Below are 26,892 nucleotides of genomic sequence, written 5' to 3'. Positions count from 1 at the left end.
CCTATGAATGGGAGAAAAAGAGTCGTGGCTGAATTCAGCCTCAAAAGCCACCACAGAAAATACAGCTTTGAAAAAGTTGTCAACCAAATGTGGAAGAAATGAGTAGACTATGGTAGGCTAGATGGGAGTGCAAAAGGGGGCATATTGATAATTAACATCAAGTGATAATGCTATAGATGATGTTATGCTGAGATCAGTGAATACAGCTGTCCATTCACTCTCACTGCTCACTAATTCCAGTGCAATCACTACCACTACAGAATCAAAAATCAAACAGCAAACACTGCTGTATGATTTAAACACTGAAATATGTTAGATAATGAACTTTTTGCAACAAGTTATATGCTTAACTAAGTACATAAAATAGCTAACACCCAGAGAGCACTTCATATGTGAAAGGTATTATTCCAATTTTGCAAATACTGCACATATTAAGTAATTAAATGCTCACAACAACTCTGTGAGGTGGTGCTATTTATCCTCATTTTACAGATGAAAAGACTGAGGCACAGGGAAATTTAGTGACTTGCCCGCAGGAAGCCAGACTCTATAATCTGATCGCTGATTATTCACGGTAACTCAACAGTTATTTTCCCATTCATCTGCCAACCATGGCCCCAAATTAAAACAGATAAATAAGTACTGCAAGAGGCCTACAGTACACTGAGAAGAAGCCTAGAGGTAACAAGACTCCTGAAGAAACTGAAGAGCTAATGAGTCATCTGTGAATAAACTGAATTTCTTTTTTTAGTGTCTTTCTCAATCTGGCATCTTTCACAACCACTAAATAAATTTTCAGAAACAATGAACAGTGGAAATAATAAAGCCTGTGGTAAGTGTTGGTTTATTTGCCTTCTAAGCTGTGGCCATAACTTTGCACTTCTATCCTTCAGCAACTGAATTTATAATTCCAGCCAACATGAATGAGAAATTCTCAAAATGTTTAGAGACCCCTGCAAATATCTGCATGGTCCTGAAGCTCTTGAACCTATTGCATACCCACTGAGGCACTGTGTCCACTGTCTGGAGAGGGAGCCCCTGATGATCAGGCTGCACCACAGTATCTTCCCTGATCATGCAGTTCCACAAAGATATAACAGCACTTCAGTTCTGGAGTGAAATTATTCTTCCTACACACCATACGAGGCCCTGATTCCTCTTAGAAATACTGAGGAACCGAATGTGGACAAAAGAGTTAAATATTATGGTCACTACTTAATGAGCCAATAGAAAACCTTATGAGCTTGTCACAATGCTGATGATGTTCTGCATGTATACATGTGTGTATACATACATACATACATACATACATATACTGTTTTGCCTTTTTGTAGCAGTGGCTTTGTCCAATTCATCTCTATGTTTCTTAAAATAGTTACTACAAAACCTGCCAGTTCTAGGCACTGATACTTACTTACACCTGTATACATTAGGTTTAATTATTTATATGTTCAGCCCTCTGCTTTGCTCATCTTTGAAAGAAAAATGGAAATAATACAACACAGGATTTGGAAGAGGATTAAGGGCAATAAAATATATAAGCACCAGCACCTTTTAATCTATCAATAAATATTATCTGCTATTATCATTATTATTTTATCAGTTAATTTGAACTTCATGTTAACCTTTGAGATAGCTGAGAATTTGAAAGTAAAGAGACAGTTTCAGAAAGGCCAAGTTAATTGCTGAAATTATTATCTGTAATAAGGGGAAGACTGACAATTCTTTTATTGAGTAGTTTGTTAAAACTGAACTTGATTTAGAAGTTAATAGATCATTTTTCATACCTGAGCCTCAACCAATCCTATTTTAGCCATCGTTTTTCATTTTTAAAGACATGTATAAAAAAGGCTATGGTTAAGTCAGCATTTTCCAAATTATTTGGGACATATGTTCATACGTATCCTCCTTCCTCCCTAAACAAAAAGGATTAGAGATTTCCAGTTTACGCTCACACAGATAAACAGCTTGGGAGTCATCACTCCCATCCTGTCAATATGGAAAAAGCTGAACAAACTAAAAATCAACAACTCTGCTTAGATCCATCAGAGAATTGAGGGCAAACTTCTGACCAGAAAACTGGAGAGAAAGAAGAATATAGTGAAGAGCAGCTTACTCAGAGTAGAAGGAGCTGGAGCCAGTAACTTCCAGGAACACATAAACATTAACTGATTAATTGCTGGAGGCTGACTGTGAACTAGCTTCAGAACTAAAAACTCCAAGAGGCCCAGTTTTAGCGGGGGGGGCCTCACACTTGGACAAGATTTATCTCCAAGAGCCCCTAGGTTCTCATGGTGAAGACTGGACTGTGCTTCTTAGGTCAGGAGGAGGGGGACAGTAACTGTTCTGAAATATGCCCAGAGCTTTCTATCTCCATAACAAAAGCCTGCCCTGAAGAGAAAAAACTTTACCAGAACCTTAAATGATTTAGGGGAAGAGGAACACATAACATGACTCCCTTCTAGGCTTTCTGTATCTCCTAAAGGGAGGATAAAAGGCTAAACAACTTTTCTGAAGGCCAAAGCCAAGGGACTTTGGCCCTCCAAAATATGGAGATTTAGTCATAAGATTATAGAAAGCTTCCCCTCCTAAATATCCTATGACCACATCAAGAGGACTCCAACATAACATGGATTACAAATTAAAGAACTGAAAGCTACAGGGTCTAGTTTAGATGGAGTTTCTAGGGAAATCCAAAGACAAAGGAGAAGACAAAATAAGGACAGCAGAGGAAACTGAATGCTCTGACACACACATTAAACATAGCTTAATTCCAGCCAGATAAACATAAATCCACACATTAAAGGCCTATTTAACTAAGTACATATTAGGTGATACATCATGTTTGGGTTTCAACCAAAACTTAAAAGCCATGACAAAAGACAAGGAAAATACACAGCCTAAGAATAAAAAGCAAGCAAGAGAACTAGACAGAGATACGGCAGAAATCTTGGAATTTTAAGACATGTATTTTTAAATAAGTGTATTTGAGGGTACTAATGGAAAAAGTGGACAACATGCAAGAATAGATGGATAATGAAAGCTGAGAGATGGCAACTTTATGAAATAATTATTTTAATAGTAGACATTAAAAAAAAACCCACAACAACACTGTAACAGAAATAAAGAATGCCTTTGAGGAATTCATTAGTAAACTGGACGTAACTGAGGAAAGACTCAGTGGGCTTGAAGATATGTTAATGGAAACTTCCCAAATCGAAAAGCAAAAAGAAAAAGGAATGAAAAAAAAGTAGAACAGAATATCCAAGAATTGTGGGACAACTATAAAAGATGTAACATATGTCTAATGGAAATGACAGAATGAGAAGAAAGAGATAATCAATAAACAACCTATAACAACAGGAACAGAAAAGAGTTTTATTTGAGCCAAACTGAGTACTATAGCCTGGAAGACATGGAATCAACAGCACCTGAATTGTGTTCTGCTTGACTACAAAATGGGGAAGTCTTATAAAGGCAAAAACCACAAAATTATATAAGTTGTTTGCCAAGAATTAGGATTGGAGCTGGCTAGAAGCAAGGGTGCTTATTAAAAGTAAGGATTTACTGGGGTCCGAAATGGCTGCCTAGTTACAAGGGGAGACCTTGAGACCATAAGGTTGCTGCTGGCAGCTGCTATAGCAGATATTGTTTTGAGAAAGGCTAGTGGTGTCCTTGGGTCTGATACAGTTCAGAAAATTCAAGTTCTCAGTGATGTAGGAACGTGTCTGAAACCACATCCATAATGGCCACCTGGCTCCATCATGGATGCCTGAACCATAGTTATTCCATTTCGATTTTTAAATGCATTCTTTTCTTTAATGGTTAAAGCAGATATACAATGTACGTTTGACATACCACACAACAGACTCTTCTGGTTAGCATAAAATTTAAGTAAAATCATGTAGAATCTAGAATGACTTCCTCATGCCTCAGTATGTGAAAATTTCTTCCATCAGAAAGAAAGAAACAGAAGATATACCTGAAATAATAATGGATAAGAGTCTTCCAAAATTAATGACAGATAACAAATCACAGATCCAGGAAGCTCTGAAAAAACCAAGCAGGAAGGATATCAAAAATGTATAACTAGGTATATCCATATTCAAACTGCACAACGCCAAAGGTAGATAAAAAAATCTAGAAAGAAGCCAGGAGGTGGGTGGGGGGTGGGATAACTTACCTATAGAGAAACAAAGATATATATCACATTGGACTTCTCTTTAGAAAACTTGCACACAAGAAGAGGATGGAGTGAAATATTTGAAGTGTTGAAAGAAAAAATTCAGTAAAACAGAATTCTGTATCCAACATAAGTATCTTCCAAAAATGGAGAGGAAAATGTCTTTCTGAAACAAACAAAAAATGAGGGAATTTTGTCACTAGTGAATGTTAAAAGAAGTCCTTCAGAAAGAAAGAAGATATGTTGTACACTCAGATCTACACTTGGGGGCAGATAAGAGCAAAGTGAAAAGGGTGGATGGCTTACTATATCTGATGTGGCTCTGTGAGATTGAGAAGAGGCATAGAACCCAAGGTTTCTCCATCAGGTGGGAGAGAGAGAACTGTAGCATGCCTCCAAAGCCCCAGCCTTTGGGTGTGCCACTCAAGAGGCTGGTTTCTGTCTTGCCTCCGTTGGAGATGGAACCCTTATAGTTTGATGGGGGCAACTAGGAATAAAGGAAAGGGGGCAGGCAATCTGCTGTGCCCAGCATACCTCAGCAAATTTGGGAGAAGGCACAGAACTCAAGGCTTCTCCACAGGGAAGGAGGAGGAGAAGTAAAATGTGCCTCCAAAGTCCTGGCCAGAAGTATAGCAGTGAGACACCAGAGAGAGCTAGAGATTATGGGCTCGTTCAAACAAAGAGAAAGCAGAAAAATCCACTCTAATTAGGAATCCGAATGAGTCCAGAGAATACTCATCCATAGGAAGATTAGATAGGCTCCTAGAATCTCTAGTGAATTAGTGAAGGTCTTCTCTGTCAAAGCCAGTCTATAAAGACTGAGAGGTGGCTGTTTCTTCAAATGCAGATACCAATACAAAGCTACGAGGAACACAAGAATCAGGGAAACATAACACAATCAACAGAACAAATGTCTACAAATAATATCAATAAATGCTGCACAAGGTGTGGAGAAAAGGGAACCCTCTTACACTGCTGGGGTGGAAAACAATATGAACATTCATTCAAAAACTAAAAATAGAGCTACCATATGATCCAGCAATCTGACTCCTATGCATGTATCAAGAAAACACGAAAACTCTTAATCCAAAAAGATACATGAACACCAACGTTCATAGTAGCACTATATACAATAGCCAAGACATGGAAGCATCCTAAGTGTCCATCAACAGATGAATGGGTAAAGAAGGTGTTTTATATATATGTGTGTGTGTGTGTGTGTGTGTGTGTGTGTGTGTGTGTGTGTGTGTACATGGATGGATGGACCTAGAGATTATCATAGTAAGCGAAATCAGACAAAGAAAGACAAATATCACATGGTATTGCTTATATGTGGAATCAAAAAAAAATGATACAAATGAACTTATTTACAAAATAGAAACAGACTCACAGACACAGAAAACAAATTTATGGTTACCAAAGGGGAAAGGTGGGAAGGGATAAACTAGGAGTTTGGGATTAACAGATACGCACTACAATATATAAAATAAATAAAAGGACCTACTGTATAGAACAGGGAACTATATCTTGTGATAAGCTATAATGGAAAAGAATCTGAAAAAGAATATAAAAAACTGAATCACATTGCTGTATACCTAAAACTAACACAGTATTGTAAATCAACTATAGTCCAGTAAAAAAGATTTTAAAAAATCAAGTACACAATCAACAGAACAAAATAAATCTCAAATAACTGACCCTAAAGAAATTGAGACTGAGGAGTGATATCAACATCATGATGGAATAAACCTGAGAAAGCAAGCAGGGATCCTCCTCTAGAGGTTTAAGTGTGACCACAGCCCTGCCAACACCTTGAATTTGAACTTCTAGCATCCCAAACTGTGGGAGAATAAATTTATGTTGTCTTAAGCCATTCAGTTCATAGTAATTTGTTATGGCAGCCCTAAAAAGTTAAGACAGTTTGTGTTTGTTTGTTTATGGCTGTGCTGCATGGCATACAGAAACTTAGTTCCCCCACCAGGGATCAAACCCATATCCCCTGCAGTGGAAGCGTGGCGTCCTAACCACTGGACTGCCAGGGAATTCCCTAAGACAGTTTATTTAACAACAAAAGCAGAAAAAACAATTCCTACCTCACTCTATGAGGCCAGCCTTGCCATAATACCCAATCAATGAAGACATCACAAGGAAAGAAACCTATAGACCAATAATTTCATAAACATAGACCCAAAAATCCTAAATAAAATATTTGCAAATGAGTTAAAAAAATTTAAGAAAAGAATTGTACCCCATGACCAAGTCAAATTTATACCAGGCAATCAAGGAAGATTCAACACACACACAAAAATCAAAGTAATTTGAGACATCAACTGGCTAGACAGAAAAAAACATAATCATATCAACTGATGCAGAAAAATCATTTGACAAAATTCAACACCCATTCATGTTAAAAACTCTCAGCAAAATAGCAATAAAGGAAAACTTACTCCCTTGTTAAAGAATGCCTGCAAAACATCTAGAGCTCATATGATTCTTAGTGGTGAGAGACAGAAAGCTTTTCTAAGATGGGAAACAAGGCAAGGATGTCCTCTCTCATCATTCCTATTCAACATTTTATTGGAAGTTCCAGATAGTTCAATAGGCCCACAAAAAAGAAAGAAAAGGAAAGAAAAAAGGAAGAAAGAAAGATGAGAAGGAAAGGAAGGAAAGAAAAGGAAAGAAAAGAAATACAAGGTATACAGGTTGAAAACAAACAAATAAAACTTCCTTTGTTTCAGACAGAATGAGTATCTAATTAGAAAACTCACAATCTACCAGAAATCTCTTGTAACTAATAATCGTTTATAATAATCTCACAGGAAACATACAAGATAAATATACAAAAGCAAATAACTTTCCTATATAACAGCAATGCAGAATTAAATGTGAAATCAAAAATAATTTACAGTAGTACCATAAATGTATTCTAAGTATAAATCTACTAAAATATGTACAGGTGTTGCTGAAAACTACAAAGCCCTGATGAAAGACTTCAAAGAGGATTTACATAGAGGGACCTTCAAGATGGCGGAGGAGTAAGACGTGGAGATCACCTTCCTCCCCACAAATACATCAAAAATACATCTACATGTGGAACAACTCCTACAGAACACCTACTGAACACTGGCAGAAGACCTCAGACTTCCCGAAAGGCAAGAAACTCCCCACGTACCTGGGTAGGGCAAAGAGAAAAGAAAAAACAGAGACAAAAGAATAGGGATGGGCCCTGCACCTCTGGGAGGGAGCTGTGAAGGAGGAAAAGTTTCTACACACTAGGAAGCCCCTTCACTGGTAGGGACAAGGGGTGGGTGTGGGGGGGAGCTTTGGAGCCATGGAGGAGAGCACAGCAACAGGGGTGCAGAGGGCAAAGCAGAGAGATTCCCAGAGGATCAGTGTCAAACAGCACTCACAAGCCTGAGAGGCTTGTCTGCTCAACCACTGGGGCGGGTGGGTGCTGGGAGCTGAGGCTTGGGCTTCGGAGGTCATATCCCAGCGAGAGGACTGGGGTTGGCTGCGTGAACACAGCCTGAAGGGGGCTAGTGCACCACAGCTAGCTGGGAGGTTGTCCAGGAAAAACTCTGGAACTACCTAAGAGGCAAGAGACCATTGTTTCGGGGTGCAGGAGGAGAGAGGATTCAGAACACCTCCTAAAAGAGCTCCAAAGATGGGCACGAGCCATGGTTTTCAGTGCGGATACCAGAGACAGGCATGAGATGCTAAGGCTGCTACTGCAGCCACGAAGAAGCCTGTGTGTGAGCACAGGTCACTATCCACACCTCCCTTCCCGGGAGCCTGTGCAGCCTGCCATTGCCAGGGTCCTGTAATCCAGGGACAACTTCCCCAGGAGAACACAAGGCGTTCCTTGGGCTGGTGCAATGTCATGCCAGCCTCTACCACCACAGGCTCACTCTGCATTTTGTACACCTCCCTCCTCCCTCCACCGCCCCCGCACTGGCCTGAGTGAGGCAGAGTGCCCTAATCAGCGCTACTTTAACCCTGTCCTATCTGGGTGGGGAAAAGATGCCTCAGGTGACCTAAACACAGAGGTGGGTCCAAATCCAAAGCTGAACCACAGGAGTTGTGTAAACAAAGAAGAGAAAGGGAAATCTCTCCCAGCAGCCTCAGGAGAGGCAGATTAAATCTCCACAATCAACTTGATATACCCTGTATCTCTGGAATACATGAATAGACAAGGAATCATCCCAAAATTGAGGCAGTGGACTTTGGGAGCAACTGTAGACTCGGGGTTTGCTTTCCACATCTAATTTGTTTCTGGTTTTATGTTCACCTTAGCTTAGTATTTAGACCTTATTACCATTGGTAAATTTCTTTATTGATTTGGCTGCTCAATTCCTTTTTTTCTTAATATATATATATATAATTTTTTCCTTTTTCTCTTTTTGTGAGTGTGTATGTGTATGCTTCTTTGTGTGATCTGGTCTGTATAGCTTTGCTTTTACCATCTGTCCTAGGGTTCTGTCTGTCCGTTTTTGTTTCTTTTTTTAGTATACTTTTCAGTGCTTGTTATCATTGGTGAATTTGTTTTTTGGTTTGGTTGCTCTCTTCTTTCTTAAGTTTTTTTTATTACTCATTTATTCTTTTATTTTAATAATTTAAAAAATTTTTTATTTAATAACTCTTCCTTCCTTCCTTCCTTGCTTCTTCCCTCCCTCCATCCCTCCCTTCATTCTCCCTTTTCTTCTGAGCCATGTGGCTGACAGGGTCTTGGTGCTCCACCTGGGTGTCAGACCTGAGCCCCTAAGGTGGGACAGCCGAGTTCAGGATATTGGTCCACCAGAGACCTCCCAGCCCCATGTAATATCAAATGGTGAAAGTTCTCCCAGAGATCTCCATCTCAATGCTAAGACCCAGCTCCACTCAACGATCAGCAAGCTACAGTGCTGGACATAATCCACCAAACAACTAGCAAGACAAGAACACAAACCCACCCATCAGCAGAGAGGCTCCCTGTAATCATAAAAAGGTCATAGATAGCCCAAAACACACCACTGGAGGCAGTCCTGCCAGCAGAAAGAAAAGATCCAGCCTCATCCACCAGAACCCAGGAACCAGTCCCCTCCACCTGGAAGCCTACACAACCCACTGAACTGACCTTACCCACTGGGGGCACACACCAAAAACAATGGAAACTATGAACCAACAGCCTGTGAAAAGGAGACACCAAACACAGTAAGTTAAGCAAAATGAAAAGACAGAGAAATACACAGAAGATGAAGGAGCAAGGCAAAAACCTACCAAACCAAACAAATGAGGAGGAAACAGGCAGTCTACCTGAAAAAGAATTCAGAGTAATGATAGTAAACATGATCCAAAATCTTGGAAATAGAATGGAGAAAATACAAGAAATGTTTAATAAGACCTAGAAGAACTAAAGAGGAAACAAACAATGAGGAACAACACAATAATTTAAATTAATAATTCTCTAGAAGGAATCAATAGCAGAATAACTGAGGCAGAAGAATGGATAAGTGACCTGGAAAATAAAAGAGGAGAAAGAACTACCACAGAACAGAATAAAGAAAAAAGAATGAAAAGAATCGAGGACAGTGTCAGAGAACTCTGGGACAACATTAAATGCACCAACGTTCTACTTATAGGGGTTCCCAGAAGAAGAGAAGAAAAAAGGGACTGAGAAAATATTTGAAAAGATTATAGTTGATAACTTCCCTAATTTGGGAAAGGAAATAGTCAATCAAGTCCAGGAAGCGCACAGAGTTCCATACAGGGTAAATCCAAGGAGAAACACACCAAGACACATATCAATCAAACTTTCAAAAATTAAAAAAAAAAATTAAAAGCAGTAAGGGAAAAAAACAAATAACACATAAGGGAATCCCCATAAGGTTAACAACTGATCGTTTAACAGAAACACTGCAAGCCAGAGGGAGTGGCAGGATATATTTAAAGTAATAAAAGGGAAAAAACCTACAACCAAGATTACTCTACCCAGCAAAGATCTCATTCAGATTCAAGGGAGAAATGAAAACCTTTACAGACAAGAAAAAGTTAAGAGAATTCAGCACCACCAAACCAATCTGCAACAAATGCAAAAGGAACTTTTCTAGGCAGGAAACACAAGAAAAGGAAAAGACCTACAATAACAAACCCAAAATAATTAAGAAAAAGGTAATAGGAACATACACATCAAATAACCACCTTAAACGTAAATAGATTGAATGCTCCAACCAAAAGACATAGACTGGCTGAATGGATACAAAAAACAAGACCCGTATATTTGCTGTCTACAAGACACCCACTTCAGACCTAGGGACACATACAGTCTGAAAGTGAGGGGATGGAAAAACATATTGCATGCAAATGGAAATCAAAAGAAAGCTGGAGTAGCAATTCTCATATTACACAAAATAGACTCTAAAATAAAGACTATTACAGGAGACAAAGAAGGACAATACATAAAGATCAAGGGATCAATCTAAGAAGAAAATATAACAATTATATATATTTATGCAACCAACATACGAGCAACTCAATACATGAGGCAAATGCTAACAGCCATAAAAGGGGAAATCGACAGTAACACAATAATAGTAGGGGACTTTAACTTCCCACTTTTACCAATGGACAGATCAACCAAAATGAAAATAATAAGGAAACACAAGCTTTACATGATACATTAAGAAAGATGGACTTAATTGATATTTATAGGACATTCCATCCAAAAACAACAGAAAACACTTTCTTCTCAAGTGCTCATGGAACATTCTCCAGGATAGATCGTCTTGGGTCACAAATCACAAAATTGAAGTCATATCAAGTATCCTTTCCGGCCACAATGCTATGAAACTAGATATCAATTAGAGGAAAACATCTGTAAAAAAAAAACACACACATGGAGGCCAAGAATACACTACTAAATAACCAAGAGATCACTGAAGAAATCAGAGAGCAAACCAAAAAATACACAGAAACAAATGACAATGAAAACAGGATGACCCAAAACCTATGGGATGCAGCAAAAGCAGTTCTAAGACGGAAGTTTATAGCAATACAATCCTACCTTAAGAAACAAGAAAAATCTCAAATAAACAGCCTAAACTCACACTTAAAGCAATTAGAGAAAGAAGAGAAAAAAACCCCAAAGTTGGCAGAAGGAAAGAAATCATAAAGATGAGGTCAGAAATAAATGAAAAAGAAAGGAAGGAAACAATAGCAGAGATTAATAAAACTAAAAGCTGGTTGTTTGAGAAGATAAAAAACATTGATAAACCATTAGCCTGACTCATCAAGAAAAAAAGGGAAAAGACTCAAATCAGCAGAATTAGAAATGAAAAAGGAGAAGTAACAATTGACACTGCAGAAATATAAAGGATCATGAGAGATTACTACAAGCAACTGTATGCCAATAAAACGGACAACCTTGAAGAAATGGACAAATTCTTAGAAAAGCACAACCTTCCAAAATGGAACCAGGAGAAATAGAAAATATAAACAGACTAATCACTAGCATTGAAATTGAAACTCTGATTAAAAATCTTCCAGCAAACAGAAGCCCAAGAACAGATGGCTTCACAGTCAAATTCTATCAAATATTTAGGGAAGAGCTAACACCTATCCTTCTCAAACTCTTCCAAAATATAGCAGAGGGAGGAACACTCCTAAACTCATTCTATGAGGCCACCATCACCCTGATACCAAAAGCAGACAAAGGTGTCACAAAGGAAGAAAACTACAGGCCAATACCACTGATGAACATAGATGTAAAAATTCTCAACAAAATACTAGCAATCAGAATCCAACAGCATGTTAAAAAGATCATACACCATGATCAAGTGGGGTTTTCCCAGGAATGCAAGGATTCTTCAATATATGCAAATCAATCAATGTGATACACCATATTAACAAAATGAAAGATAAAAATCATATGATCATCTGAAGAGATGCAGAAAGAGCTTTCAACAAAATTCAACACACATGTCTGATAAAAACCCTCCAGAAAGTAGACATAGAGGGAACTTTTCTCAACATAATAAAGGCCATATATGACAAACCTGCAACCAACATCGTTCTCAATGGTGAAAAACTGAAACCATTTCCACTAAGATCAGGAACAAGACAAGGTTGCCAACTCTCACCACTATTATTCAACATAGTTTTGGAAGTTTTAGCCACAGCAATCAAGAGAAGAAAAAGAAATGAAGGGAATCTAAATGGGAAAAGAAAAAGTAAAACTGTCACGGTCAAGATGCTACCAGAAAACTATCAGAGGTAATCAATGAATTTGGTAAAGTAACAGGATACAAAATTAATGCACAGAAATCTCTTGCATTCCTCTACACTAAAGACGAAAAATCTGAAAAGAAATTAAGGAAACACTACCATTTACCACTGTAACAAGAAGTATAAAATATTTTGGAATAAACCTACCTAAGGAGACAAAATACCTGTATGGAGAAAATTATAAGACCCTGATGAAAGAAATTAAAGATGATACAAACAGATGGAGAGATATACCATGTTCTTGGATTGGAGAAATCAACATTATGAAAATGACTATACTACCCAAAGTAATCTACATGTTCAATGCAATCCCTATGAATCTACCAATGGCATTTTTCACAGAACTAGAACAAAAAATTTCACAATTTGTATGGAAACACAAGAGACCCCGAATAGCCAAAGAAATGTTGAGAAAGAAAAACGGAGTTGGAGGAATCAGGCTCCCTGACTTCTGACTATATTACAAAGCTACAGTAATTAAGATAGTATGGTACTGGCACAAAAACAGAAAAAAAGATCAATGCAACAGGATAGAAAGCCCAGAGATAAACCCACGCACCTATGTTCACCTTATCTTTGATAAAGGAGGAAAGAAATATACAGTGGAGAAAAGATAACCTCTTCAATAAGTGGTGCTGGGAAAACTGGACAGCTACATGTAAAAGAAAGAAATCTGAGCACTCCCTAACACCATACAGAAAAATTAACTCAAAATGGATTAAAGACCTAAATGTAAGGCCAGACAGTATAAAACTCTTAGAGGAAAACATAGCCAGAACACTCTATGACGTAAAAGACAGCAAAATCCTTTTTGATCTACCTCCTAGAGTAATGGAAATAAAAACAAAAATAAACAAATGGGACCTTTTGCAGCTTAAAAGTTTTTGCACAGCAAAGGAAACCATAAACAAGATGAAAAGACAACCCTCAGAATGGGAGAAAATCTTTGCAAATGAAGCAACTGACAAAGGATTAATCTCCAAAATATACCAGCAGCTCATGCAGCTCAATATCAAAAGAACAAAAAACCCAATCCAAAAATGGGCTGAAGACCTACATAGACATTTCTCCAAAGAAGATATACAGATTGCCAACAAACACATGAAAGGATGCTCAACATCACTAATCATTAGAGAATTGCAAATCAAAACTAAAATGAGGTATCACCTCAGACTGGTCAGAATGGCCATCATCAAAAAGTCTACAAACAATAAATGCTGGAGAGAGTGTGGAGAAAAGGGAAGCCTCTTGCACTGTTGGTGGGAATGTAAATTGATACAGCCACTATGGAGAACAGTATGGAGGTTCCTTAAAAAACTAAAAATAGAACTACCATACCACCCAGCAATCCCACTACTGGGCATATACCCTGAGAAAACCATAATTCAAAAAGAGTCATGTACCACAATGTTCATTGCAGCTCTATTTACAATAGCCAGGACATGGAAGCAACCTAAATGTCCATCAAGAGATGAATGGATAAAGAAGATATGGCACCTATATACAATGGATTATTACTCAGTCATAAAAAGAAATGAAATTCAGTTATTTGTAGTGAGCTCGATGGACCTAGAGTCTGTCATACAGAGTGAAGTAAGGCAGAAAGAGAAAAATAAATCCCATATGCTAACACATATATATCAAATCTAAAAAAAAAATGGTTCTGAAGAACGTAGGGGCAGGAAAGGAATAAAGACTCAAATGTAGAGAATGGACTTGAGGACACAGGGAGTGGGAAGGGTAAGCTGGGATGAAGAGCGTGGCATGGACATATATACACTACCAAAGGTAAAACAGATAGCTTGTTGGAAGCAGCCGCATAGCACAGGGAGATCAGCTCGGTGCTCTATGACCACCTAGAGGGTTGGGATAGGGAGGGTTGAAGGGAGACGCAACAGGTAGTGGATATGGGGATATATGTATATTTATAGCTGATTCACCCTGTTATACAGCAGAAACCAACACACCACTGTAAAGCAATTATACTCCAATAAAGATGTTAATAAACAAATAAATAAATAACACCTAAGAATAAAAAAAAAGAGGATTTACATAAATTGAGTTACTTCGTGTTCATTACTGCAAGATTCAAAATTTTAAGATTCAAGTTCTTTCCAAGTTTATTCATAGATTCAACACAATCCCAGTGAATATCCCAACCCAATGAAAACCCCAGAAATAATCCTGTGGATATTGACAAATTAATTACAAAGTTTATATATAAAGGAAAGACCCAGAACAGTCCACAGAATACTGAATTAGAACAAAGTCAGATGACCACCTCTTCCCAAATTTAAGAGTTACTATGAAGCTACAGTAATCAAGACATTGTGGCATTGGCAAAAGAACAGACAAACAGATCAGTGGAACAAAATAAAATGTCCAGAAATAGATGCACACAAATATAGTCAACTGACCTTTGACAAAGGAACAAAGGTAATTCAATGCAGATAGCATAACATTTTGAACAACTGATACAACTGATGCTGAAACAACTGGGTATCCACATTCCAAAGAAAAAAAAAAACCTAGACTCAACTCAAACTGAATCATAGACCTAAATATATAATACAAATCTATAAAACTAAAAGATTACATAGGAAAAAAATCTAGGTGGCCATGAGTTTGACAATGAATTTTTAGATACAACACCGAATACACAATCTGTGGAAGAGAAAAATCTGTACTTTATTGAAATTAAAAGCCTCTGCTCTGGAAACTGTTAAGAGAATGAGAAGACAAGCCACAGACCAGAAGAAGATATCTGGAAAACATATATCTGATAAAAATACTTGTATCCAAAATGTACAAAAAACTCTTAAAACTCAACAATAGGACAGCAGACAACTCAAAAAGCGGGGAAAATATCTGAACAGACACCTTCCCCCAAATATATACAGACAGTAAATAAGCGTATGAAAAGCTGTCCAATATTGTACTCTATTAGTAAATGTCAAATTAAAACAAAATGAGATACCACGACACACCTACTAGAATGGCTAAAATCGAGAACACTGTTAACACCAAATTCTGGTGTTGATGAGGAACTGTCATTCATTGCTGGTGAGAATGCAAAATGCTACAGCCACTTTGGAAGACCGTTTGGCAGTTTCTTGCAGAGCTAAACGTAGGCTTAACCATGTGATCCAGCAATTGTGTGCCTAAGTGTTTAACCAAATGGGTTGAAAACTTATGTACACCCAAAAATCTGCACATGGATGTTTATGGCAGCTTGATTTATAATTTCCCAAACTTGGAAGCAACCAAGATGCCCCTCAAGAAGTAAATGTATAAACAAACTGTGGTTTATCCATACTATGGTATATTACTGAGTGATAAAAATAAACAAGTTATCAAGGCACAAAAAGATATGAGGAAAGCTTAAATGCACATTTCTAAGTGAAATAAGCCAGTATGAAAAAATTACATATCGTATGATTCCAACTATGTGACATTTTGAAAAAGGCAAATTATAGACAGTGGAAAGATCAGTGATTGTCAGGTATCTGGAGTATGGAGCAAGGAGGGATGAACAGATGAAGTATAAAGAATTTTTAGGACGCTGAAACTACTCTATATGACACTGTAATGTGGATACATGACATTACACATTTATCAAAACACATAGAACTGTACAATACAAAGAGTGAACTCTAACATAAACTATGGACTTTAGTTAATAATAAAGATTGGTTCATTAATTGTAGCAAATGTACCACACTAATGCAAATGTTCAAACAGAAACTGCAAGGAAGGACAAAGGGTATATATGGAAAATCTGTGCTATCTGCTCAGTTTTTCTGTAAAATAAAACTGTTCTAAAAAATAAATTCTATTAATAACAAAAAAATTAGGAAAAATCTGCTAACTAAACACCCACTCAAAATGTTTCATTGGACACTGACTTGTTAAAGACTGAGATATCTTTCAATGAACAATTTATTTAAGCCAATGTTTCCCCAGCTTATTTGACATTATCTTTTTTCTTTTTTTAGCAGAATGCCCATTTATAACAAAGATTTTCTTGTACCATGCAATATATATTGAAGCATCATGCTGGTTCTTCACTCACATTCACACATTCCTAGATGGAACAACTAGCATCATGAAAAATAAGAGCTGGCCAATATTCTTTTTATCTTCACTCAGGCAGCTTGCTGAGTGAGGTATCTCTACACAGCAGTTACTCTTGCAGTGGTTACTGACATTCTCAAGTCAACAGCTGTCCCAAGACCTTTCCAGTTGTTCCTTTTCCTCCTTTGTCTATAAATTTTTAGCCTTCAAAAGTATCACTTTTACTTTCTATTATTGACTGTCTTATATTTCTTTCTACTTCCATCTCATTGTAAGCTGGTAACAATTTCATCTCATAGTAAATGGAATAGTATCTGTTTCTGAAACCTTTCAACTCATTAGCAATGGCATGAGTGAATAGATTAAACTACTTGAATCTACCCAGGCACACTCCTTGCCCTCAGCCCTGTCTACAACTTTACCAACAGGTAACTTGTGTATCACTTGTATCTCTGTATAACTTCTAACATCATTCTAGTAATCTGTTGAATGCAGTATACTTCTCTCTTGAACTCCAAACCATTATCTACATGTAAAAAGGCCTGTCATGGGGCTTCCCTGGTGGTGCAGTGGTTGAGAGTCCGCCTGCTGATGCAGGGGATATGGGTTCGTGACCTGGTCCAGGAGGATCCCACATGCCGCCGAGCGGCTGGGCCCGTGAGCCATGGCCGCTGGGCCTGCGCGTCCGGAGCCTGTGCTCCGCAACGGGAGAGGCCACAACAGAGAGAGGCCCTAGTACCGCAAAAAAAAAAAAAAAAAAAAAAATGGTCTGTCATAAAGTCATAGATTTTCTCACACTGTATTTTCAGTGTCTGAAATCCCTGTCCCAGTATGCTTAGTAAGGCATTCTATTACCCTTGTGTAAATGACTCACTCTTTTGTCATGAACTTTCTCCTAAGGTAGCCAGGTATATGACACAGGCACATATTGACTGAATTTCCTTTCATTCTGAGGTCAAAACTTATTGATCCAGGAGAAGTTAGAGGAATTTTAAAGTAACTAGCAGATCCATACAGCTTAATCACTATTAGGATTCAAACGAATCTTAGTGATTATTATCAGAGTACATTACTCCCCAGTAAGCATTGCTGTCATATTACTATTGCTGTCAAACTTAATCGAACAGCTTCCCCAACATTTTAAGACTTCATACTAAGTTGATCTTTAACAACTGAGACATTAAAAGTAAAAATTTTTTAAATAAGGAAAGAAACAAAGAAAGAAATCCACTACCTTCATTCTAATGGACACATTCAAATTACTTGGGGAATCAACCTGGTGATTGGAAAAGGAAATGGACTATCTGAATTGAGAATACAGAGGAAAATGTATAATTAAAGGAAACAACAGCAGCAAAACAATTCAAAACCATCCAATATACAATATAATTAAACCCAGTCCTATCCTTCATGTGTCTACTTCAAAATTTCATTCTCTCATATTATTTAGTTTGAGTAAATATGTGTAGGTAATGGCTAATTAAGTTCAGGCAGAAACAACCCTCTTGAAGCAGCCAGTTGTCTGACAGTTTAGTTTTCATTTTGGAGTGGGTTATTCACTCTAAAAGCAAATGCAGACACATCAGTGGATATAAAAGAATACCATGAGATCATTATGGAGACAATACTTATATAATGATTTTAAATTTGGCCTTTTTTAACACTTCCGAGATAATGATCTCTTTTATCTAAGAAGGATTTCCTTAGTTTAAGTCATACCATAAACACTCTTTCTCATTAACATCCTTTGTACAATGAACCTTCAAGAACAGAACATACTATCAGTAATCTTCCCAAGTGTTTCATCACCCTCATTATCATCATAATCAACTCCTAACTTTCCCCACATCTGTTTCATTAAACTTTTATTTATTTATTTATTTATTGGATTACAGCTGCCAACGTGTTCCAATATTTGAAAAATTTTGAGATAAAATTATATTGTTGTTAATAGCGGTATTCTCTTCATATCTATTTGAAAAAGACAAATAGAGACTGCTATCATTTTTAAGATTGCTCAACACAATGAATGTACAGATGGCTGAATCAAAATAGTAACAGTCAAAAGAGAAACAACAATAGTAATAATCTCATTGGGTGCTTATACATCCTACACACTTTGTGTTTTTATGCCCATCTTTTTTACCCTCATAGTAACACTAAGAAATAGAAATATATGAGGACTAAGTAAATTTTTCCATGAACACACATAGTAAAGCCGAAGCAAAATAGGCATTATAAAACCGATTTTTTCTTTTACACTTATAAACACAACTTCAAAAAGTGGATGCTAATATTTTTTATTAGAACACACAATTTTCCAAATAAAAAATTCTGTCACAAACAGGCTACAAAACTGTAAGAAGGATGAATGTGACTATATCCACAATATGAACCCACTAGCTCATCTTTAAGAAAACCCAACTACAAATGAGTAAAGGCAGCGTTTTCAAATCATGATTTATAGATTTAAATTTATGAGGCAATTTACTCAATGATTACTCAGATCAGTTGATTAAAATCTGTATTTATGCTTTTTAAATGCAACACTGTTTTGTAATAATGGATCAACTTGATCAACTATTTCTTTCATGTTTGTTTCTTTCTTTTTGGCCTCAGATTTTTAGGCAACTATATCCTTGATGTGATATAACATATAAGTTATTTCTATATTTGGACCTTTCAAAGTAGGTTTATTCTTATTAAATAAAAGTTTTCTTTAGTTAGAATATATTTCCTATTTAGAATTTCCATAACAATAACTGTAGCAGAGACAAATATTCACAGTGTAACTGAGCAGGACAGACGCCTCCCCCATATCCTCTGCTTTAGCTCCTCTCTGAAGTACCTAGATAACAGTAAATGGTGCACATTTCCTGAGTTGTTTTACAAAGGCTAAAACCATCACCGGATGGAAGAAATTAACTGCTTGATGATTATGAGCATGTAGCCCCCTGATCTACTGGTGCCTAAGGATTGATAATGTGACACTCTGTGACACTGCCCTGTTACCTCACGATCAACAAATCAGAGAATTGTGTGCAAGCTGATAGTATACACTGGTATGCCCCTCCCTCACCTTGCCTTTAAAAATGCTTTGCTGAAACCCATCAGGGAGTTCAGGCTTTTTGAGCACCAGCTGTCCCAGACTCCTTATTTGGCACCCTGCAATAAACACTGTACTTTCCTTCACAACCAGCTGTCAGTGGATTAGCTTTACTGTGCGTGGGTGAGCGGACCCAAGTTTGGTTCAGTAACAACAGCACCATTCCAGGCTCAAGAGAAATTTATCATAATTAAGTGTACAAGTTAGGCCTGTAAAGGTCCCATTACATTATCTATAACAGGTAGCTATATCACAAATTACAACTCATGTATGGGGATTGAATTATTTGCTTAATAGTGAAATGTGGTATTTGACCCTGGGGGGGAAATGATACAAAATGATCTCTTTCAACTCACTCAGAGAGAGCACAAGATCTTCTTCATGTAAGGTATAGCTTTATTCCCTATGATTACTCTAGATTCCATTACAATGCTTGAAGCAAACTCATGTGTGGATTGGATGGTGTTATGAAAATAATCAAATCCAGTTCTCCATGGTCTATATTCCTTATCTCACTCCTAGGTCTTCCTGACCTGAGGTATCTTCATTAGTCTTCTACAGTTGGATTCATTCGGAGAAAGCTACTTCCCCATCATGTCTGTCCATGAGTTACTTAGAAATCATTGGGATGGTAGTAATGTAATCACTGAAGAGATTACGTTAGGCTCTGTATTTGGTTTTGAAGAATAGACCAGTGTTTGAAGAGGCCAGAAAAAATTATTTTGCTTTGAGACAATGCAATGAGAAAACCACCATGGATTCTTAAGTAGGATTAAAGACAGTCTGGAAAAAAACCCACTATCTGTTTCTCAGTCTCACAATCATTTTTTTTCCCCTAAATTTCTTCACCTGTAAAATAACACTGACAATGTAATCTTCCCTGCAGTGACTTTGTAAGGTATGACTAATGATGCTAAATCATGCTGAAAAAAAACCCCAAAGCTTTATATTTAGTATAAGTTGTAACAATAAGACAAGGGCATCAGCAAAGCCTTTGAGCAATTCCACATGCTTCCACTTTCATATTTTGGATTATTGCATGTCTTTTTTTGAACACATGTAAAATTGGCCAAGATAAAGGCTACTGGAGCATTTTCTTGTGCCCCCTAATAGATCCATGATGAAGCTTGTTTTTCGGTTTCACAAAGAAAAAACAAGATTCCCTTGATTCATTATTTTAAAAATAGGACTACAGAAGTTGAATAACCTGACAGATGAGGGAAGAATTATAGGATACTCTGCAGATGTCAATTAGAAATATTTGGCACAGTGTTATTTCCTGCCGATACAAAGTGCTAGAACTGAAGAAGATCAAAATTAAACTGTAAGGGTTTGAAGAAAGATTGGAAACTTTTAAGTGAAATACTTAATGGAAAAAAACATCTGTGACAAGGTCACTTGGCTACTTGTAAGGGAAATACTGTTTACCTGGAAATGTTAATTTTATTTTCATTAGCAGGAAGAGACAGATGATGCTTACAACAATAGAATTTATAAGGAGAATGCAATTAATTTTATTCTGGATGAGAGGCTTTTTATTATTCTGGATCTAGGACAAAGCAGTTTGCACCTTAATAAGATTTCCTCAAGGACTTTCAAGAAATCAGAATAGCATACATTCATGCTGGTTTTTATAAAGTTAGTTATCAGATTATTTTTCATCTTAGTGGCTCTTTTCAATATAAAATCACTCTTACCTCATCTTTTCCTATTTTTCCATGAAAAATACAAGGTTCATTAAATTTTATGATCTTTCAGGTACCATTATTAAATAGTTATATTAGCTCATCACCTGATAATCATTATGTACTCAAATTAGCCAATCAGTATAACAAAAACAAGCACATAAACAATAAATAAATAAAGAGAAACTTCTAAGAGCTGACGGATATATATTTAAAAGTCAGAATTTCCTAGCACTGTGTATGCATAGTGAGATTAGGTTGATTTGCAAATGTATTTATTGCATGTCATGGTTTTTCCTTCATTGTTAATCCTCCCCCACCACCCATAGACAGGGATTTATATGAAGCAGCACTAGTACTGTAGAGTGTTTTATTAAGTTCAGAGGTATACAGGGAAATTGTCTTATTTCCTACCAGATAGCATTGGTATCATTATTAGAGATAGAACTCAGGAAAGTGCATTTCTTACATTATTCCATATCACATATTTGGTTACATGACAAAGGGAATAACATGGCAGATGTAATTAAGTTTAGTAATCAAGTGATCTTAAAGTAGGGAAATTATTCTACATTATTTGGTCATGCCCAGCATAGTCTCAAGAGTCTAAAAAATGAGAAAAAAAAAGGCAGAATAAGAGTCAATGTGGGTGTAATATGATGTGAAAAAAAATTAACTGGCCATTGCTGGCTTTGAAGACAGAAAGGGGAACACGAGTCAAGGATTTCGAGCAGCATCTAGAAGCTGGAAAAGGCAAGGAAACAGATTTTTCCCTCAGAGCCTCCAGAAAGGAATTCAGCCCTCCCAATACCTTGATTTTAGTCCAGAAAGATTTGTGTTGGACTTCCAAGGTACACAACTATTGGATAAATTTGTGTGTATTTTTTTTTGTTTTTTTTTTGCGGTACGCGAGCCTCTCACCGCTGCGGCCCCTCCTGTTGCGGAGCAACAGGCTCCAGACGCGCAGGCCCAGCGGCCATAGCCCACGGGCACAGCCGCTCCGCGGCACGTGGGATCCTCCCGGACGGGGGCACGAACCCGCGTCCCCCAGCACCAGCAGGCGCACTCCCAACCACTGCGCCACCAGGGAAGCCCAAATTTGTGTTGTTTTAAGTCACTAAGTTTGTGGTGATTTGTTACAGCAGCAACAGAAAGTAATACCATGGCTAGCATGGTGTGATATCTCCTCTAAAATATAGGGCTGAACACTGCTCAGACTGACCAATACCGCAACTAGGTATAATGAAAGATGAGTCATAAATTTCAACAAGTAACAAAATAATTTTCACGAATCCTAATCATTTCTATTGATCAAGAAGCATGCGTGCACACACGCACACACACACACACAGACACACACACACATTACCAGGATATAGTATTTGAAGAAATGACTATAGTTTTCCGTTGTGAATTCCACCTAATTCCCCCTTCTGTGTTACCATGTAAATGTAAAATCCTTGCAGGGAGGAAACACACACACACACACACACACACACACACACACACACACACACCCCACAGATAAAATCTTTCCTATCAGTCATTAATATCCAGGAATTCTTAAAATGATAGTTGAATAAATGTCTCTTCCTGATAACTTGAAACAAATGATAGCCCTTTTTTTCGCTCATCTTTATCTTTTTGGTGTTTGCTTTTTGAGGACAGTGCTAGTTGTCTCTGTCCATCTTTAGACACCTTTCCCATTGTGCCTTGTATTCTTTCAGAAATCATTAAAAATATGACTGGGTTTACCTACTTAAACAGTTCTAGCTAATCAAAACAAAAGGAAAAATGTTACTGCTTAACATCTAAATAATTCAGACTCTTCCCAGGGTTAAAAAGAGGAAAAATTATAGAGTATATAAATTCCTTTTAATATAGTTATAGGTGTAAATATTCCGAATATTTACGCTGTTTCCATTTTATCTAAACCTAATGAAGCAAAGAAAGTTAACCTCATAACCCTTAATTAGAAGATTCTCCAGTATTATGTAGTTGTGATTTATATCCTAATACTAGAATGATACATTGCTGACAATTTCATATTACTCACTACTGTTGTCTATTTCTAAAAATAGGTACTTTTATGTTTCCCTGGGCAGTTCTTTACAGATCATTAGGAATACTCTCAGAATAACTAAGACATATTAAACCTAAACAACGATTAAAGAAACACACTAGCAAGACTTCCTTATCTAAAAATTGTAGAATTTAGGCCAATACAGTATGATCTTATTCTAGGGCACGGAAAGTAAAGTACACTGTTTAGGATGAAACACTCACAGGAAGTTAAAAGTAATCAGGAACAAACATATTTTTAAAAATATCTCAGTGGATACCATGTGCACCTATTAAATTCATGAAGGCCAAAATAATGATAATCTCCAATGAAAATAAACATTTAGCTTAGTTTTCAATGAGTGACAATGCAAATTTCTAGAAATACTTATGAAAGAATTTTGAAAACTTATGTTTTAAAGGCATTAAATATATCTATCTATTACCTTACAGTGTTAAGGGTGATTATCTCTAGGTGGTAAATCACTTCTATATTCTTCTTATTTCTTATATATTTTCTGATTTTTCAGTATTGAACAGTTATTACCAATATCATTTAGAGATTATTACCATTTTAAAGAGCAACAATGTCCCAAACATTAAAAAATATCTTTATAAACTTTTTTCTCCTATTTTTAAGGATTTATCTTAAGTAATTTCTGGAAAAAATATGTAAAATAAAATTTATTCATTTTCAATAATGATGCATTAAAAAATCTATTTCTAAACTTTTTCTCTTGCATTTTTCTTGGATCAATCAGGTAAAATAAAATAAAATGTGCATTAAAATTTTTTTTTGTTCCAAATAGTGTACCCTTGCAAAATGGCCAGAATCCATCCCTTTTATCAGCTACACTCTCAAGCACTACAAAGGGTTATTAGATGAAGTCCTGAAAAACTGTGTCCTGAATTCATAATGAATGGAATAAGCCACCGCATTTAAAAAAATTAACTAGAACATACATTCATGTTATGGGAAAGCAGTTACTTTTACACTCAGGATGAGATAGAAAATTTACCTCCCCGAAAAAGAAAATTTACCCTAAATTAACTACTGCTGATGAAGGCTGACCATTAATTCACATTATTTGCTCTAAACCTATTTATTTTGAAATAACTTTTTAACAATGTCATTTTTTCTCAGTCATCTCACTTTCTTCTTACTTTCTCCTTAATTGTACAATGGTGTCTTAGGATTCAAATAGTGATGTTTTAAAGAAAGCATCTATCCATAATAAAAAAAATCAATCTTGACAAATATTCAACAAGTAAACATATCTTTTAGCCAGGGCCTTACAATTAAAAAATAAAACATATACCTAAAGATAATTATCTTATAGGGAAAAAGTACATTATGACTGCAGTGTTCATCCCTAGGAAATTAAATGCAGTCTTTCCAAATTAAATGTGGCCTTCTAGATTTTGCTTTCTACCTAAGAAAAATAACTGCCTCAGTAGCCTGATACGCTCTATGTAAAAAATGTTTTCGATATTTGTTGGAGCATACTAATAACTAAGGACGATAGCAACAACAAAAAGTTGAAGGGTCATATTTCAACATTCTAATGATTCAGGGAAGAACACTAAAGGAAGGTTAAGGCTTGTCAAAGAGCTAGCCGTGACCTCCAGAAGCCAAAGCACATGGGCTCCTGCACTGCTGCACAGCAGAACTAAAAAGACACCTTGCGCTTACTGAAAACACATTTGATATTCAAGGCCAGACACTGATGAATCAAGCGTGTCCTCTTTCCTGAAGAGACTGCCAAGGAGATCCTGAGGTCATTTTGGTCAACATACAAAGTGTGCGAGCAGAGGGCAGACGAGTCCAGGGTAAATATTCACTTCCCCTGACATCTACCATCTCATGCTATTCAGTTTGCAAAGGAACAAGAGTTTCAGCACAAATATTGTAATCAGAATGAAAAAGCAGTTGGTCCAGGGGCTTCCCTGGTGGCGCAGTGGTTGAGAGTCTGTCTGCCAATGCAGGGGACACGGGTTCGTGCCCCGGTCCGGGAAGATCCCACATGCCGCAGAGCGGCTAGGCCCGTGAGTTATGGCCGCTGAGCCTGCGCATCCGGAGCCTGTGCTCTGCAACGGGAGAGGCCACAACAGTGAGAAGCCCGCGTACCGCAAAAAAAAAAAAAAAAAAAAGCACTTGGTCTGAATAAAAAAGAAAAGTTAATTAGATTGTCTGCTTTATCCAGTAAAATCTACAATAATTTTGAATGGTTTTAAGATTTAATATTTTGCATTCATTTTTTTTGAAGAACTAAATGGCAAGGAAATCTACATATTGATTTATTTTCATTCCTCAAACTTTGTGTGATCTAAATATTATTCAGAAAACTAAGAATGTGGAAGACATAAATTCATCACTTGAGAGTATCATGCAACAATTAGATACTGGGGTTAGAAGACAAAGAAAGGCATTACTGACTTTAAACCAAACACTGTTCACTGTTATACCACATTGCCTCATTTACTGAAAATTTTCTTTCACACAAAAATCTTCTACCACATCACCTCTTTCTCTTTTTAACTTTTTGGTTGGAAGTCTAGTTTTAGGCAGGTGGGAGAAATAGCACAGCAGAGCTGCCTTACTTAGTTCTTACTTATCTCTGTAGCAATGGCAACAACCCTTGGTCAAACACAGCACTCAACTGTAAAGTTCTCCTAGTGACTGTGTAATGTGATGGGTCAAGAAGAACCAAGCTGTCATCATATTTAAAGAAAATATGAAGAGTCATGATATATTTGTTCCTGGTTTAAAGTCTGTGTCTTTAAGAATTCTAGACCCCAAGACTCAGGTGGGCTTCTTTGGGTAGAGACATCTCACAGGAGAAAACTGCATCCTATGCTAGGCTATCAGAGAAAGAGGGAGAACATGGAAGCCTGTGTGTGATTCCTTTGCATATGTGTCTTTGTTTCATGTTCTTCCTGCAATGTATCTTTTGCTATAATAAAATCTTAGCCATGATTATAACTTTATGTGGAAGTGTGTTAGTCCTTCCAGCAAATAGTCAAATAAGTTGGGTACTCCCCTCCCCCTGAACAGTACTGACTAAAAATATATGGTGATGGAGCTAACACATTGTATTGTTTTGCTTTTATTACATAAAAAAACACTTCCTAATTTATTGGCTTCGTTACTAAATTAATATTAATGAGTTTTTTAAGTGTGGCTGTTCAAGGTTTCCAAGTCATCACAAAGGTTGGAAAGCATCTCCAAGCTTGATCCATAGCTTGGCTTAAATTAGATACATTCATGTCTGTGAACTTCATGAATTTTGTTTTACTCTCTGCTTCTGTTTATCAGCACAGAAATCAGCTAAGATTAGACTTTCAGAGTTTGAAGACCAAGGTTTTCAAGGTAGAAAGAATCACCTATGAGCTTTATTTAATGTGAAAATTAAGAGTAATTAATGAAAAGTATGTAATTAAAGAGCTTACAGTATAGCCAACAGCATAGTAAGTTAAGTCTCCTGAGGCCCAGTTCCACTAAGCAGAAAAGATGACCACGGGCC

This window comes from Phocoena sinus, chromosome 3, assembly GCF_008692025.1.
Source record: "Phocoena sinus isolate mPhoSin1 chromosome 3, mPhoSin1.pri, whole genome shotgun sequence".
NCBI classification, from domain to species: domain Eukaryota; kingdom Metazoa; phylum Chordata; class Mammalia; order Artiodactyla; family Phocoenidae; genus Phocoena; species Phocoena sinus.
The sequence above is the reverse complement of the archived record's forward strand: the minus strand, read 5'-3'. Positions refer to the sequence as shown.